Source organism: Parasteatoda tepidariorum, chromosome 11 (genome assembly GCF_982258835.1).
Source record: "Parasteatoda tepidariorum strain Cologne lab strain chromosome 11, Ptep-v5.0, whole genome shotgun sequence".
Taxonomy (NCBI): Eukaryota; Metazoa; Arthropoda; class Arachnida; order Araneae; family Theridiidae; genus Parasteatoda; species Parasteatoda tepidariorum.
The window spans coordinates 90,821,764-90,836,805 of NC_141765.1; the positions used below are offsets into that span (position 1 = coordinate 90,821,764).

Below are 15,042 nucleotides of genomic sequence, written 5' to 3' on the forward strand. Positions count from 1 at the left end.
TCAACATATTGTTTTGAGAAATATATTTTCCTTTAAAAGAATGCCATTTCTATTTAATCGGTATTTTACTTCAAATAAATTATTAAAGGATACTGAAAGATTATATAAGGTATGATTTATATGTTGGATCTAAATATAATCAGAGATTACAAAAAGAACTTATAAAATTGTTCATCCCCGGTTATAAAAAGTACTAATTCGCGAAACTTTTTTAACTCTCCCAGAACCCTAAAGTTCCATTGAACACAGTTTGGAACTGCTTCTCTAAGGTATCATGATAAAATTACTAAAATTCCTACCGAACAGGATGGTAAAGAACTATATTTTTATTTTGTTATTTTCATGAGAGGTCATAACCAAATCGCTACGGAAAAAAAGTACCCTGTTTTTCGGTGCTACTATAAATACCGTGAATTATACTATATTCTAATAGTTTTGACCATACTTTTTTCTCAGTGCGGTCAGTACCACAATTCATAAAAGGTACTGGTTCACATTTCAACATTTCATAAAAAGTACTGTATTGCAGCATGCAAACAGATATGTTTTTCTCAAAATTTCAGAGAGCTTTTTTGACAAAAATTTTTTAAAAAATTATTTTTTCGCAAAATTGAAGGAAAAAAGAAACATTTATCTAAAAGTTTTACATAAGGAACATGTCTGGAAATTTTCAACAAAATCAAGAATGTATCCAAATTACTTAATTTATAAAATTTTTCAAAAAAATTAAAAAAAATATATATATCTGCAAGGCAGGTATTTATATTTGGGGCTGTTGATTATGAAATCTAACATAAAACTGTGAGATCGTGAGTTCTATTCCAACTGATGATTCCCTCATTCTCCTCCGAATGAGGTGCACCGAGTTCGAAAACCAGTGATGGCTCGTCGATATGAATATCACACCCGGCTTACATCGACCACGGGTCGACCTGAACTGCGTATTATTTTCTACCCCCTTCAATCAGTGACATCAATTATCATTCTCGACCACTGTGCAGAGGTAAAATATCTTCAATGGTAGACGGATCATGGGTTAGAGCAATACCTCCTAGAGAGGAATCAAGCCCCACAACGGGTTACTATAGGCGATGATGACGTAGTAGAGTTAGGCCCAGAGGAAAACCAGTCAGGGTAGCTAATTTTACGAAAAACTCCGAATCTGATCAAACGAGCCATTGGCGATATTCTGAAGTATTATAACCTGTGTCGGCATTCAGCCAATTGGCGACTATTTTTGATTTGAATTTGTAAACAACCGTCGGTGTTCTGATGTCAACGTTTTTCGTAAAATTTATATTTATTCTACAAATGTTATAAATGTTAGCATTAATTTAATTCTTAGTGTTATGAATAATTGCATATGAGTGCTGTGTACCAAACTGCAGAGGAAATTACAAAGTTGATGGTACAAAAGTATCAGATTTTGGATTTCCCAATACGTAAGAAATGGCTTGCCGCCATGCCAAGAGATTTTGAAGTTGCAAAGAATTCTAAAGTGAGTAATATTTGTTTTTATTTTTAAAATTTTAATTATGATTCTTTATTTTATTTTTACTAAGAGTAAATTATTTTAAATTGTGGATAAATTAATTATAATAATTAAGTTGTTCTTATCAATCATACCCAAGTAGCACAGGGATATTGTAACAGCTTTAGTTTACATCGACCGACATTGTCAATATTGGCGTGAATCGAAATTGTGTGTACGATATTGTACGATTCCCGTCGATTTCACATTAAAAATATGTTTGTAAAACTTATCATTTAAAACTTTATTGTGTCCTTAAATCAAAATTAATCATTTAAAAGACAAAAAATTACGTCAAATTGTTATAATTCCAAAAAATAAGTTTGAAATATAAATTTAGAGACATCCGAACAACCCCGGACAATATTTGATATCAATATTGCAATCGTGTTTTTGTCACGACATCGATTTTTTCTCTAAATACGGAAATCTACGATCTATACCACTCGGAACCGTAACCATAACCCGTTAAAATGCTGTTTATCATTTACAGCTACACCTGCGATCTATTTATCTTTTGTCTACTTATATTTAAATCTAAATTCGTCTCATAAGATTTATACCTTAGCTCATAATGTAAATGGAATGAAAATTATTTCGATTTAGCGAGCCCGAAAACTCAAACCAGCTGAAGATGAAGGGGAATTAATGCACCTTGTTGAAGTGAACGAATTCTCTGATCTTGGCAGGTATGTGCTGTTTTTAATATATATAATTAAATTATATATTGCAAGAATTACATTGATTTCCACCTTTTTCTTGTCCAGGCTGCTTAACTATTTAATTATATCACGTTATTCAATTCTCATATTCACAAACAGTGGCGTAATTTTATAGTATGTTTGGAGATGTTAAGCCTTCTGACATGCTTATGTTTATATTTTTCACACCTGCCAAATTGTACGTTTGATGAAAAATATTTTTTAATACTTGAACTAATTAAAAATTTAAGAGCTAAGTGAGCTAACAAATGGATCATATTTGCATATTTTTTAATTATTAATTTGTCATGGTAGATTGAAATGTTTTTTTTCTTCGAAATTTTAAATTGAAGATTTAGTATGTCTACTAGATTGTTTAAATATGTATACTGAAGATTTAATAAGATATCTAATGTTGCTGCTAGTAAGAAGTTTTTTTCTCAACCGTACAAGTTTGCAGTATATATATATGTGTGTGTGTTTAATTATTATTTAATATTATGCTTACTGTATCTAATTAATATATAATGTTTAAATTACAAAAAAAAAAGAATTGAATCATGAAAATTTTATGTCTACATCTTACTTACCGAACCGAGTAGCTCATTAATCAAGTAATTCATAATTTCAGAAGGGGTTTTAACTTACATAAACTGAAGTTTGTTAACTATTAAATTATATCACATTATTCAATTCTGATATTCCCAAAGATCTTGTTTACTTTTATTAGTTCTGTGCACTATAACAATTTGTCTGCTTTTCTCGGACTAAAAAAATGTCTGAAAGATGACGAACTTTTTCAACGTTCCTCCCATTTGCTCGTGCCAAAGAATAGGATATCTCTCCTGATACTATTCTTTGGGTACATATATGTATTTATTAGGGTACATATAGGGTATCAGCACACCTAGAAAGTCATGGATTTCTATATTGAACAAAATTTGTCATGATCTTTACTATTCTTTTTTTAAAAAATTGCGAAAATAGGTTACTGAAAAATCTTAACTTTAAAAATGGAATCCCCCTAATTTCATAGCGTTCTGAATATCTGAATTTGTAACAAAATATCCAATCTTAATCGTATTTTATTAAAATATAAAATGTTTCAATTGTGTTCTTTAAAATAATTAAGGAAAGAACATCCTTTCTAGAGCGAATAATCTTTTAAACTTCAGTGATTTCAGAATCTCATTAATTATTTTATTTGTTTAATTTTTTTTTTATTTTAATCAATTTAAAATTCTTGTTAAGGCTTTTTATGTTAGTTACTTTTAAGAAGAAAAAAAGCAGCCTTAAAAAGCTATATAAAAGTTATTTACTTTTGTATTTTTATTCAGCTATTTAAATGCTTTAACTCTTTCTTTACTCAATTTAAGTTTAATATCAATAAATGAGAAGATTTAGAGCCCCGTAGCAGATTTGCAGACACAGCAACATTTTCGCTAAACATTACAAAGTTCTTGCAGAAAGATTTTTCTTTTGAAAAAAAAAAAAAAAAATTACCTTTATTTATTTTTTGACAGAAATTTACCAGTTATATTTGAATCATGCATTTGAATAATAACTTTTTGGCGTGTTCAATATACGCCAATAGTAGCATAAATTGATGGTTTTTTTTCTGTTGTATTTTCGTCAGTTATTGATGTTGATTTTCAAGTGGATTTTAAATATCCCGATAAGCAACCTGAAAAATTCGAATCTTGTATTTGGGTATTTACTTTTTAGGTCAATAATTCTGTCGAATTTTATCAGTTATTGCTATTGATTTCTCCATAGTTTTTAAATCTGATATTTATTATACGATATTTTTATACAACAGCTAATCAAGAAATGAAACACTCATTTGAGGTGACCAATTCGTGTGAATTTGTTGTCAATCTTTATTTTTCGCCGAGTAATACTGCGGATTTAATAATTTGCAATTTTTTTTTACTGTGATGACAAAAGGCAAAGAAAATAATTTCTATAGCCCCCTGCCTCCCAACAAAATGTGAAAATGTTGCATGTAATGTTATAATAAAAATTATACGCTCAATTTAAAAAAAAAGTTATACATAGTTTTTTGTTTTAAACACAGTGCTTTTGTTATTTTAAATTAGTAACATAACTGTTTATTTTTGTGAAAAGTATCTTGCAGAAAGATATTAGTGCTAGAGAGTTTTGTCGCAAATAGCTCGAAAAAATTCTGCTTCAAGGATTCAGAGTATAACAGCTTTGGTTATACCTATCATTTCAATTAATGTTATTATAATGCTTTTTTGAATTTATTGTAGTGTTTTTGTCGGATAAAATAGTAACTTCGGTAAATCATGACAACTTCTTGGAATTATTGATGGAAAGTCAGGGATTTGAAAATCTAAAATGTCGCAGATACCATGTACATATCAAAATGAAAAGCAATCCATAGCTGAATATGTCCCAACTTTGCAACATATTTTAACTTATGTGATTCTTAAGTCAAATATGACTGCACAGTCAATAAAACACTTATCACATGATAAGTGTTTTAATGGTATGGGTATTTCTCTGCACACTATTTATACATAGAATTCTTGATAATTGGATTCGTTAACATACAATCTGATATTGCAATGTTTAATATATTTATGCACAGGCCATTGCTTTGGAAGCTTCTCATATACAAAGTAAAGAACTAATGCAAGAACTTTTTTAGAGAATAAAGTGACTGAAATAAGAAATAATATATTATAAAAATGAAAAATGTAGATAATTCCTTTCTTCAGCAATCCTATGCCCGTTTTACTTGTGTGGTCTTAATTGATGATAAAATATGAGGTACATTTTGTAATGGTTATTAAAACATTATATATATATATATAATATATCTTTTTTTTCTTTCAGATATGTTATTTTGAACCATCTGTAAAGGCTATTTATGTTCTTTTACTTCAACACCATCTTGGAATTGGCGATGAGGAAACAGTGTTTTGAAAGCAACCGCCATCTTAGGTGATTTTATAGACTTAGAATTTTAAAATTTGTAATAAGACTTTACTTTTTCGTGAGTCATTATCTTGCACTAAAATGGATCAGTTATTCCTTAAATTAACTACCCTGGTCCTTCCTGTTTTATTTTGCTTAGTTTGTATTCTGAACTCTAATACTTTTACAGCATTGTATGTTTCAAAGTTCGAAAGTTAGCCGCTCTTAAGGTTTTGTAATGTTTTTCATGGCATCTTTTCTCAACCATGGCATCTTCTTCTAGTTATCAGGGTTTGTTTATTTAAATCAGCTTGATTTATTACATGATTTAAATCAAATGATTTTTTTTTTTTTAAAAAAATCATTGATTTTGAAAGTTAAAAAACAGTGTTTTTAAATTATTGATGCTTTTATTATATTTTTTTTCTAGTTTTAAAACTTATTTTAAATAAATTGCTACATTAATTAATTTTCGTTATTGAAATTGCTTTCTTTCTTGGTGTATGTTAAATTCCAACACATTTGAAATTGCATTTTTAAAAAATTGTTTGATTCTTGAGATTGATTGATGGCATTAAATGTACAAATTAAAGTACACATTTAATGCTGTCTTAATATAGACTTGCATAGCTTTAGAGAGTAATTAATAAACATGAATTTAAAAAAAAATGCAAATAATGTTAATTAAAATTCTACCTTTTGATTAAAAAAAGCATGGAATTAAAATCTACATTATATTTTATTAGTGGAAAATGTTTATTTCTAAAGCTATAGTAGAAAGATGGGTTATATTAGAAAGAAATTACCTTAATATGTCAAAAATAGAAGGAAAGAAAAGGGGGCTGATGAATTCAGATGTTTTTTTCCTGATATAGTGTCATTCTTCCCTTTCAAAGTCTATTTGAAGCAGCAGAGTTATTAACTGGTAATTTTTTCTCATAATATGTTTATAGTATCTTTGACATAATCAGATTTTCTATAAAGAGATTTTGTGAAAAAAAATTTCAATGAGTACATAGATTTTTTAAAAAACTTTTTAGCTTAACTTATCTATTTTGATATAACATTAAAAATTTATTACCACTTAGCAGTACCTTTACAAAATACTTCACTATATCTAAATCAGCACTGTGGTAACCTCATGTTAGATGTGGAATTTGTATTGACTAGCCGGGTTCCAATCCCAGCCGATACTGGGATTGGAACCCAGATCACCTCATCGAAAGGTGACCAAATAATTTTTAAAAAATTATTCGAAGAAAAACTTTTTTCTGTCTATTATATTAAATATTTTCCATATGTTATTAACTTACTCGTAAAGGGCCCCCATATAAAATAGGCACGGTGCTCCTGGAAACATAAAAACTGCTCTGATTCTATACAAAAGAATTGTCAACCTAGGGCTGTTAGTAGTACTTGCGTTGTGCTCAAGTTCATGTAATTTTTCAATATAACTATTTGTCTTTTAATTTAAAAGTATTAAAATTAACCACAGTTCATGTCTTATTTTTTTTTTTTCAGCTGCTACCTTCAATCTGTTCAAAGAAACTAGCTGCTACCTTCAGACTGTTTAAAGAAACTAGCTGACTAGAAAAAGCTGAAAAATTTGGTGAAGTTCTTGCCACCGCCAATGACCGGGAAGGCAGGAAGACTAAGTTTGCCTCAACTGACAGTTTTATTTTAGAAACAATCGATTGTATTAAAGAATGCAATAAATTATAAAAATTAGTATATTATTCTTTACTATTTAATAAAGATTATATTTCATTTACACATTTGATAACTGTTCAAGCCCTATTAGATATTTTGGCAACACTTTAATGGATAAAGGCTATAAGTAAATTAGATCGCAGCTTATTGTACCATGCTTACTCTTTTTTAAGTCAGAAATCTGAGAAAGTGACTCCTGTTATTTTATTATAACTATCAGTGTAAATATTGCTCTTTTTTCTTTTTAATCAGTTTTCTTAAAATCGAACCTGATGCTGTGAAGATAAGGAATTTTGTTTTCCCATACATACTATTTTAGTAAAATACAGATTATATAACAATAAAACGTCACAGCAAAAAAGTTTATCGTTTTAAATTAAACATATTGTGATTTTAATCTACATAGTAAAATATAGATGCTGTAAAAATTATTGCACAAATCACTTAAAATATTAAAATTATTTCACAATATAAATGGCTGCTTGTACCCTGAAAAAGGGAAGAAATATCTTAACAAAACTATTTACTTTCTAGCTTATTTTCTGGAATAATAGTAAAATATATCTGCCTACCCAAACTTATTAAATATTTATAATTAAAAAATTCTACAAGTTTTGGGAATAACAAATAATTTAATTTTAAACAAGCTAGAACGGTTTTGTTAGGTTTTTCCAGCTTATAAGCAGGCATGAATATTTTCAAAAACTAATTTTTATTCTCTCAAATAACGTAATTTTGGCGATTGTCTGCATTCCACAGCATTCGTTTTTTGAATATCGTGTTGACGATGTCGGTTGACATAGTACAACGTTTGTAAATGCAGAGAGATGTCGATCGACGTTACCCAACGTTCCTACAATATCGAACAATATTGTTTTGCAATATTGAATATACGTTATAAAAGGGGTCCATTTTTATATAGTACAATATTTCGCTACGATATTGTACAATGTTCAAAGCTAAGTTTTTACGATATCGTTTTTGTGAATTGTGCTACTTGGGTATCGCAAACTATTGTAATAAATTTTGTGTATAATGATAAAATAACTATATAGCTATTTTTATATATATAGTTATTTTTATAGAGTTTCATTTTATAAAAATATTAATAATTTTAGTATTTTATTAAATTTTTGCTCAAACTTTAAACATTTTTGTTTGACCATAATATATTGTAACTGCTTAAAGCAAATTTTTTTTTATTTGATTATGAAATTTAAATCTATTAATTTTTCTACAAAAATCTATTAATTTTTCCTACATGAATATAGTATATACTATTTATATTAAATGCACATGTAAATATTGTATTCATTTTGTTATAGGTATGTGAGATGCATTTCAAGGAAAATGACATTAGAAAAGAGATGTTAAATGACATTAGAATTATTTTTAAATGTTACTGAAAGTTAAACATATTTCAGTGAAATTTATGTTTACATTTTATTTATCATTTTTTGAATTTGCTATTTAATAAAATATTTGTTATCTAAGGTTGCTTACTTTAATTTTAGTTTATCACTTCTAACAATCACACTTCCACAGGAAAAAAATACAAATTATAATCATGCTTTTGATATGTTTTTTTTTCTATCTAAACCTTGTTTGAAGACTGCATTTGATTTTCTAAATTTTCCTAAGCTCATTTTATGTCATTGTTTATAAACAATTTCTATTTTATTTCGTATGCTCTAGTTCTAATAACATGCAAAACATAATCATTAAAATCCAAAATAATCATCTACTAAAAATGTAAGTATCATATTATAAAAATTAGACCCCTTTCTTAGTTTTATGTCAAAACTATAATAATAATAAATGTGTAAAATCCCTTTAAAAATATATTTCTTCGTTTTTAATTCATACATTTTATAACAAAAAGTTAGATAAAATTTTCCAATTTGTAAAATAAAACTGGTATTTAATGCATAAAAATATTTTTTTTTCATTCACACAGCAGTTATTTTTGTTAGAATTGATATATTGTTAAACATTTCTGAAAACAAATAAATATATTAAGCATTTTTACACAATTTAAGAACATTTAATCTAGACCAAAAAAAAATAATAATTTGTAGAAAGTAAAAAATTAGTAGAAGAGTAACGAAAAAGTGTCGAGAAACAGAAGGAAAAAAAAACCCGTCATCGTCAGAAGTGATCAGCAAATCTGGGCCTAACTGTATGAGTCATCGTTTTGCGTCCTTCGGCTTTCTTCCCATCTAGGAGGTATTGGTTAGAGTCCCCTTGCTGTCAGACTCCCCGTGGGAGGCTTTCGTGGTTTTCCTCTCCATGTAACTTAAATGCGGGTTAATTCTATCAAAAAGCCCAAAAATTTCTTCCAATACTTGATCCTGGAGTTCTCCTATCTGCTGGATTGGGTTCAAAATTACAAGGCTACGGAGTTGAACATTAGTAGTCGTAAACTCGAAATTTGGGTGGCCTGTTCAATGATTATTATAAAATAAACTAATAATTTGGCCGTGGTAGCTTGGTTGGTAGGGCTATGGACTCGTATTCGGGAGAATTGGAGTTCGAATGCAGTCGACCGAATAATACCCTTGTATGAAATGATGACTGGCGTATGTTAAATCTGTCGGGGTCATAAACTCTACCAAATCTTCACAATAATTCAATACCTCTGGGTACTGATCCAGGATTTTCCTTGTCTTCGGGATTGGTTTTAAAATTACAAGGCTACGCAGTTAAACATTGGTAGCCGTGAACTCAAAATTGAGTCAGTTTTTCAACGGTGATTATAAAAAAAAAAAAAAAAAACTAATAATCGAATTGTATTTTCTTGTATTCTTTCTAACTCCTTGCATATTTTCTACACACCTTCATAATTTCATGTTTCTAAGTCTTATAGATTTTGAGTAGCAAAGCAAAATGTAACGTAAAGAAAAAAAAATTAGGAAAGAAGTTCGCAAAAAATCATTTAAAACTGCAAATTACATATACATAAATTCAAAATTTATAAAAAAAAATAAATAAATAAAAAATCAAGCATTTCAAGCATTATTTGGCCAGGAGAATAAGTTAGGACAATTAGGCATAAGCGACATGGATAAAATAGTGAAAAACAATAATCTCGAAGATACATTTCCAAACATAGAATTTCGCTTCGAATTTCTTTGTCACTCATAACTAATTGTAGTAGCGAACGTTCATTCTCCAGACTAAAGCTAATAAAAAATGAGTTAAAGAAATAGTATAACTCAAGAAAGATTGAGTCATTTGTTAATTATGAGCATTGAATATGATGTCTTACAGGAAATTGATTTTGATGATGTGATAGAAAACTTCACCTCTTCGAAAAGCGCAAAAAGTATTGTTACCTTAAATTTTCTATAAAAATAATGTATATAAGCTTTTATAATTAATTTATATGTTTTTTACTCTTAAAATAATTTTTAAAAATTATTTAAAAAAAAATTTTTTCCCTCTAAATTTACTCATAAAGGGCCCCAAAATAATAACAGGCCCGGAAGCCTCTGTAAACATAAAAACTGCTCTGATTAAATGTAATGATATAATATGAAAGATCTATTTAAACTTTATATTCTATACTTTTCTGAATCATATTACTTCAAACATTAAAATATACAAAAAGTATACAGAAACAAATAATGTTAAAACATTTAATTTTGTAAAAAATGTTTTTTGATAAAAATTTAATGTCTCAATATAAAAGTTATTATTTATAAACTGAAAAACCTTAAAAAAAGAATGCTTACGATTAAAAAAAAATTAAAAAAATTATTTTAAAAATTCCTTATATTGAAATAAAAAAATTTCATATTGTCTTCTTTTTCTTTCTTTAATTCTTTTTATAGTCTTTCTTTAATTCTTTTTATAGTCTTTCTTTAATTCTTTTTTTAGTTCTCAATCAGACGTCGAAAATCATTCTGTAGAGAATTATCGTCAAATTAGACAAAACTTATTTGCAAGTAAATTTTCTATTATTATATAAATTATTACACTTCCCAGAAAGTGTGTAACCTTACGGCAACCTTGGGTCTTAATTTTCTTTTTACTGTCATGAAAATGTTTTCAATAAAAAACTTTTTTCAATGAAAAAAAATATTGCAATTTCAAACCTTTCATATAAAAAGGATTTTTTAAGCATTTTAAAAACCTATAACCATTTATGTTAAAAAAATAAAGGATTTTTTAAGCATTTTAAAAACCTATAACCATTTATGTTAAAAAATAAGCTAATGGTGAACCTTGCTTTTGTATTTTTGTTAGTTGTCATGATAAGGTAAAAAAAAAAACCTTCGTATGTTAATAAAAAGGTTTTTACAAGGTTACTCAAAAGTTGTTTTCACAAGGATTTTTCGAAATCAGTAAACTGATAAATGATTAGTATTAAAATTTCATTGTACGAATTTAGATATTTAAAAACCATATTTTATCGTTTAATGTACTGAATTCGAAGAGATCGCTAAAAAATTAAAACTGTAATATGCTCAGCCATCCCAAGGCCGAAGTCCAGGAAATAGACCTGTAGTGATTATGCTTTTTAAAAAAAGGCCGGGATAGCCTGGTTAATAGGACGTTGGGCCTATGCTCAAAAGGACGTGAGTTCGATCCATGTCGACCAAAACTCCCAGTGTAGTAAATGATTACTGGTGCATGTTAAATCCATCGGGTCACAAAGTCCTCCATGTTCCCACAGCAAATCAATACCTAAATTAGAGATTGATCGTTCTCTGGTATAGGTTATAATTGCGATCTGTGAATGTATGAATGGATCCGTCCTATAAACGGGCAGAGACGTGTGTGCGACTAAAGTCGTATTCTTGGCCATGTATGGCGCTACTGAAAAACAAGAAACGCAACCTCTGCCTTAAATTCGCTTTTTTCACCAAGCGGACTTGCTGGCATTGGCATTAGAAACAATAACAACAACAATATTTAAAAAAAGTAAACAAAAGTAAATAAAAAAATGCCTCGTTTAGCTGTTAAATTTCGGTTGAGAAATAAAAAGAAAGACTTTTTGCTGTGCTTTTTAACTTAAAGACGCACTTTGAGTTGCTTACATTTTCTTAAACACGAATTTTGAGTTGCGTCCATTTTCTTAAGCATACATTTTGTGCCGCGTTCGAATAAAAAGCTCAACGATGTTTTTTTTTTTTTGTTTTGTTTTGTTTTCTTGTCGCTAATGCTGCATGTTGCTTGGCCCGATTCTATCACAGGTTTCAGTTTAAATTCATTTTTTTAACAAGCACTGCTACGCGTTATTTATTCTTATTTTGTTTCAGTTAAACAACAAAAGTTTATAATTACTCTCCTCTTTGATTGTTTAGTAGCTTTAAATAGGCAAGAATGGAGCCCTTAAGGCAAAAATAACAAATCTTGAAAGATAGAAGAACTAAATGCAGCATTAAAAAGCTGAACTGTAAAGTTTGAATATCACGGTCATGGACTAGAGAGTTTACAGGTAAGATTTTGGTTCTTTCATAATAACTTAAAGAATTCTAGTATTATTTGTAGTTGTTGTTGTAGTTCATTTACGTCGCACTACAGCTGCACAATGGGCTATTGGTGAAGGTCTGGGAAACATCCCTGAGGATGATCCGAAGACATGCTATCACAATTTTGATCTTCTGCAGAAGGGATGGCACCCCCGCTTCTGTAGTCGGACGACCTGCAAGCGAAGTCGAACACTTTACGGTAGAACAGTTTAACGAGGACCAATACCGCACACCCTCGGTCCCTACGCAGATTGATCCTCTAGTATTATTTATAAGTATTAGTTTAAATGAAATAACTATTTCTGTTTGGTACAAAATAATGCTTATAGTATCAGTAGCTTAGTTGGGTGAGAGGTCAAAATGTTGTCCCCTTTACTTTTGATTTTATTTTTTGTGTCTTTCAAAATATATCTGGAATGAATTAAACAAATCAAAACAGTTTTGGCTTAATTATAAAATTTGCTTGTTGAAAAACAATTCCACGCAGTACAGGGATTCCTTAACTTCTTTTTCTAACGTATATATTTCACTTGTATTTTTGATTTCTTGATGGCCGGAGGTGTTCTGTGGTGACCGACCCTGCAGTTACAGCCTCCTGGCTATTTTTACTATTTTAGTATTTCATATGTGCATTAAAATGTGAAGATAAATTTTTATTTTGAAGGATGTCCATACTTGCAAAAATTAAATTTTTTTATTTATCATAATTGATTCGTCACTGAATTAGTTTGTCTTCATCACTCTAGAGAATAGAATAATTGGACAAATGGATAATAACAATGATTCATCAATATATTTCTTCAAGCACTGTTTCCCACGAACAACCAATTCTTTTTCAACTAATGTTAATCATCATCTTCAGGATAAATATTTGCTTGAAACCAGTGCCATTTGATCAATTTTTATAGTCCTCTCTCTTTTGTTCAAAACTTGAACTAACAACTTTGACATCGGTACTCGAACCCACTCTTCTTTAGTCGGTGCATGAAACCAGTGTCATTTGATCTAATAATGCTTACATCCAACTTACTTCAAGAAACTACCATGGTGCTTACTATAAAGCTTTGTCAAATCTTTGGGTCTTCGGATCATCCTCAGGAATGTTTCCCAGACCGTCGCCAACAGCCCATTGTGCAGCTCTAGTGCAACGTAAATTAACTACAACAACAAATCTTTGGTAATTTAAATAATAAAAATTAATAATTATTTCTAAAAAAATAATTTGCCCGGAAAAATCATTCAAAAATCTAATTTTAAAGTTGTGAACAGAAATTTTTTTATTAAAAAAAGATCAAGAAGTAAAATTGGTTAAAGAGGCATCATTGCTCAACATTTACGGCTCTCCTATCAAAACTAAAAGGATCATATTTTCTAAATCAGTGTTCTCCAACCTTTTTATCACCGTGGACCTGTCAACGCTTGATAATTTTACCGCGGCCCACTGGGGGGGGGGGCGTTATGTTTATATTTCAGATTATTTTAATTTATTAATTTTAATTTAATTGTATTTAAGCATGCCTACAAAATAAAATACAACATAAAGAGATTTAGCATTTTAACTTACTAGAACATTAAATGAATGAGAACCCTGAGCTTGTTTCTCTGGGGAAATCTGGGGGTAATCGGATACAATGATACGTTACAAAAATTAAAAAAAAAAATTATGTCAATACCTTCGGTGCCCCCTTTTCTTAAATAAATAAAATTTTAATGGAACACAGATTTTTTTTAATTTAGGGTATAAACCTAGGAATTTAAATTCAGTTTCAATGAAGTAGGCGGCCGGTACCATTTGATCTACGGACCGGTACCGGTTGGGGAACACTGTTCTAGATGAGTGTTACCCCAGAACTATTTTGAGGGTAAATCATTTTCAAAAAAGATATGTTTATTTAAAAAAACTACGTTTTTGAGTCTGGTTTAATACTTAAAATCCCCTAAACAGAAACAAATAAATACATTTACCTCTTAAAAAATGAGATTGCGTCATAATACAAAAAATGTTCAAATATTTGGTCATAAGTCACTGAATGCGACGAATAATTTAAAGAATATAATTTAAATTAAAGAATATAATTAAAGAATAATTAAAGAATACAATTTAAGGAATAAATAATTTAAAAAATATAATTTAAAGATCCCAGTTATAATAAGCTCCCTTAGGACAAAAGTCCCGCAGTGGACTGATCGTTAAGACACGGTTCCCAGCAGATCACCGAAGTCAAGCATCACTGGCTACGGTCAGTGTGCGGGTGAGTGACCACCTGGATCAGTCTGCGTAGGGACCGAGGGTGTGCGGTATTGGTCCTCGTTAAACTGTGCTACCGTAAAGTGCTCGACTTCGAGCGCAGGTCGTCGGGCTATTGAAGCGGGGGTGCCATCCCCTCCGCAGAGGATCAAAATTGTGATGGCATGTCTTCGGATCATCCTCAGGGATGTTTCCCAGACCGTCGCCAATAGCCCATTGTGCAGCTCTAGTGCCACGTAAATTAACAACAACAACATAAATAATAATAACAAGAAACATTAATAAATAAAAACAAGAAAACATTTATAGATAAAAGGAAGAAACATTAATTCGACCAATAGCGTGATCCGGTCGAAGAGAGGATTAATCGCTCGTATCCAGTCCAGTCATCCATAAGTGACAAGGCAGGTCCATTGGTCTAGACAGTGAGTA

At 29.6% G+C, this 15,042-nt stretch overlaps 1 long non-coding RNA gene across 1 annotated transcript in view; it reads left to right on the forward strand.

The window, feature by feature from the left end:
- The first annotated feature begins 1,987 nt into the window (after positions 1-1,987).
- The window catches only part of LOC147801881 (uncharacterized), a 287,387-nt gene continuing 274,332 nt past the window's right edge, over positions 1,988-15,042 (forward strand). Inside the window, exon 1 of the long non-coding RNA XR_015430608.1 lies at positions 1,988-2,220. This is a non-coding gene — a long non-coding RNA (uncharacterized LOC147801881). The remainder of the gene's footprint in view (positions 2,221-15,042) is intronic.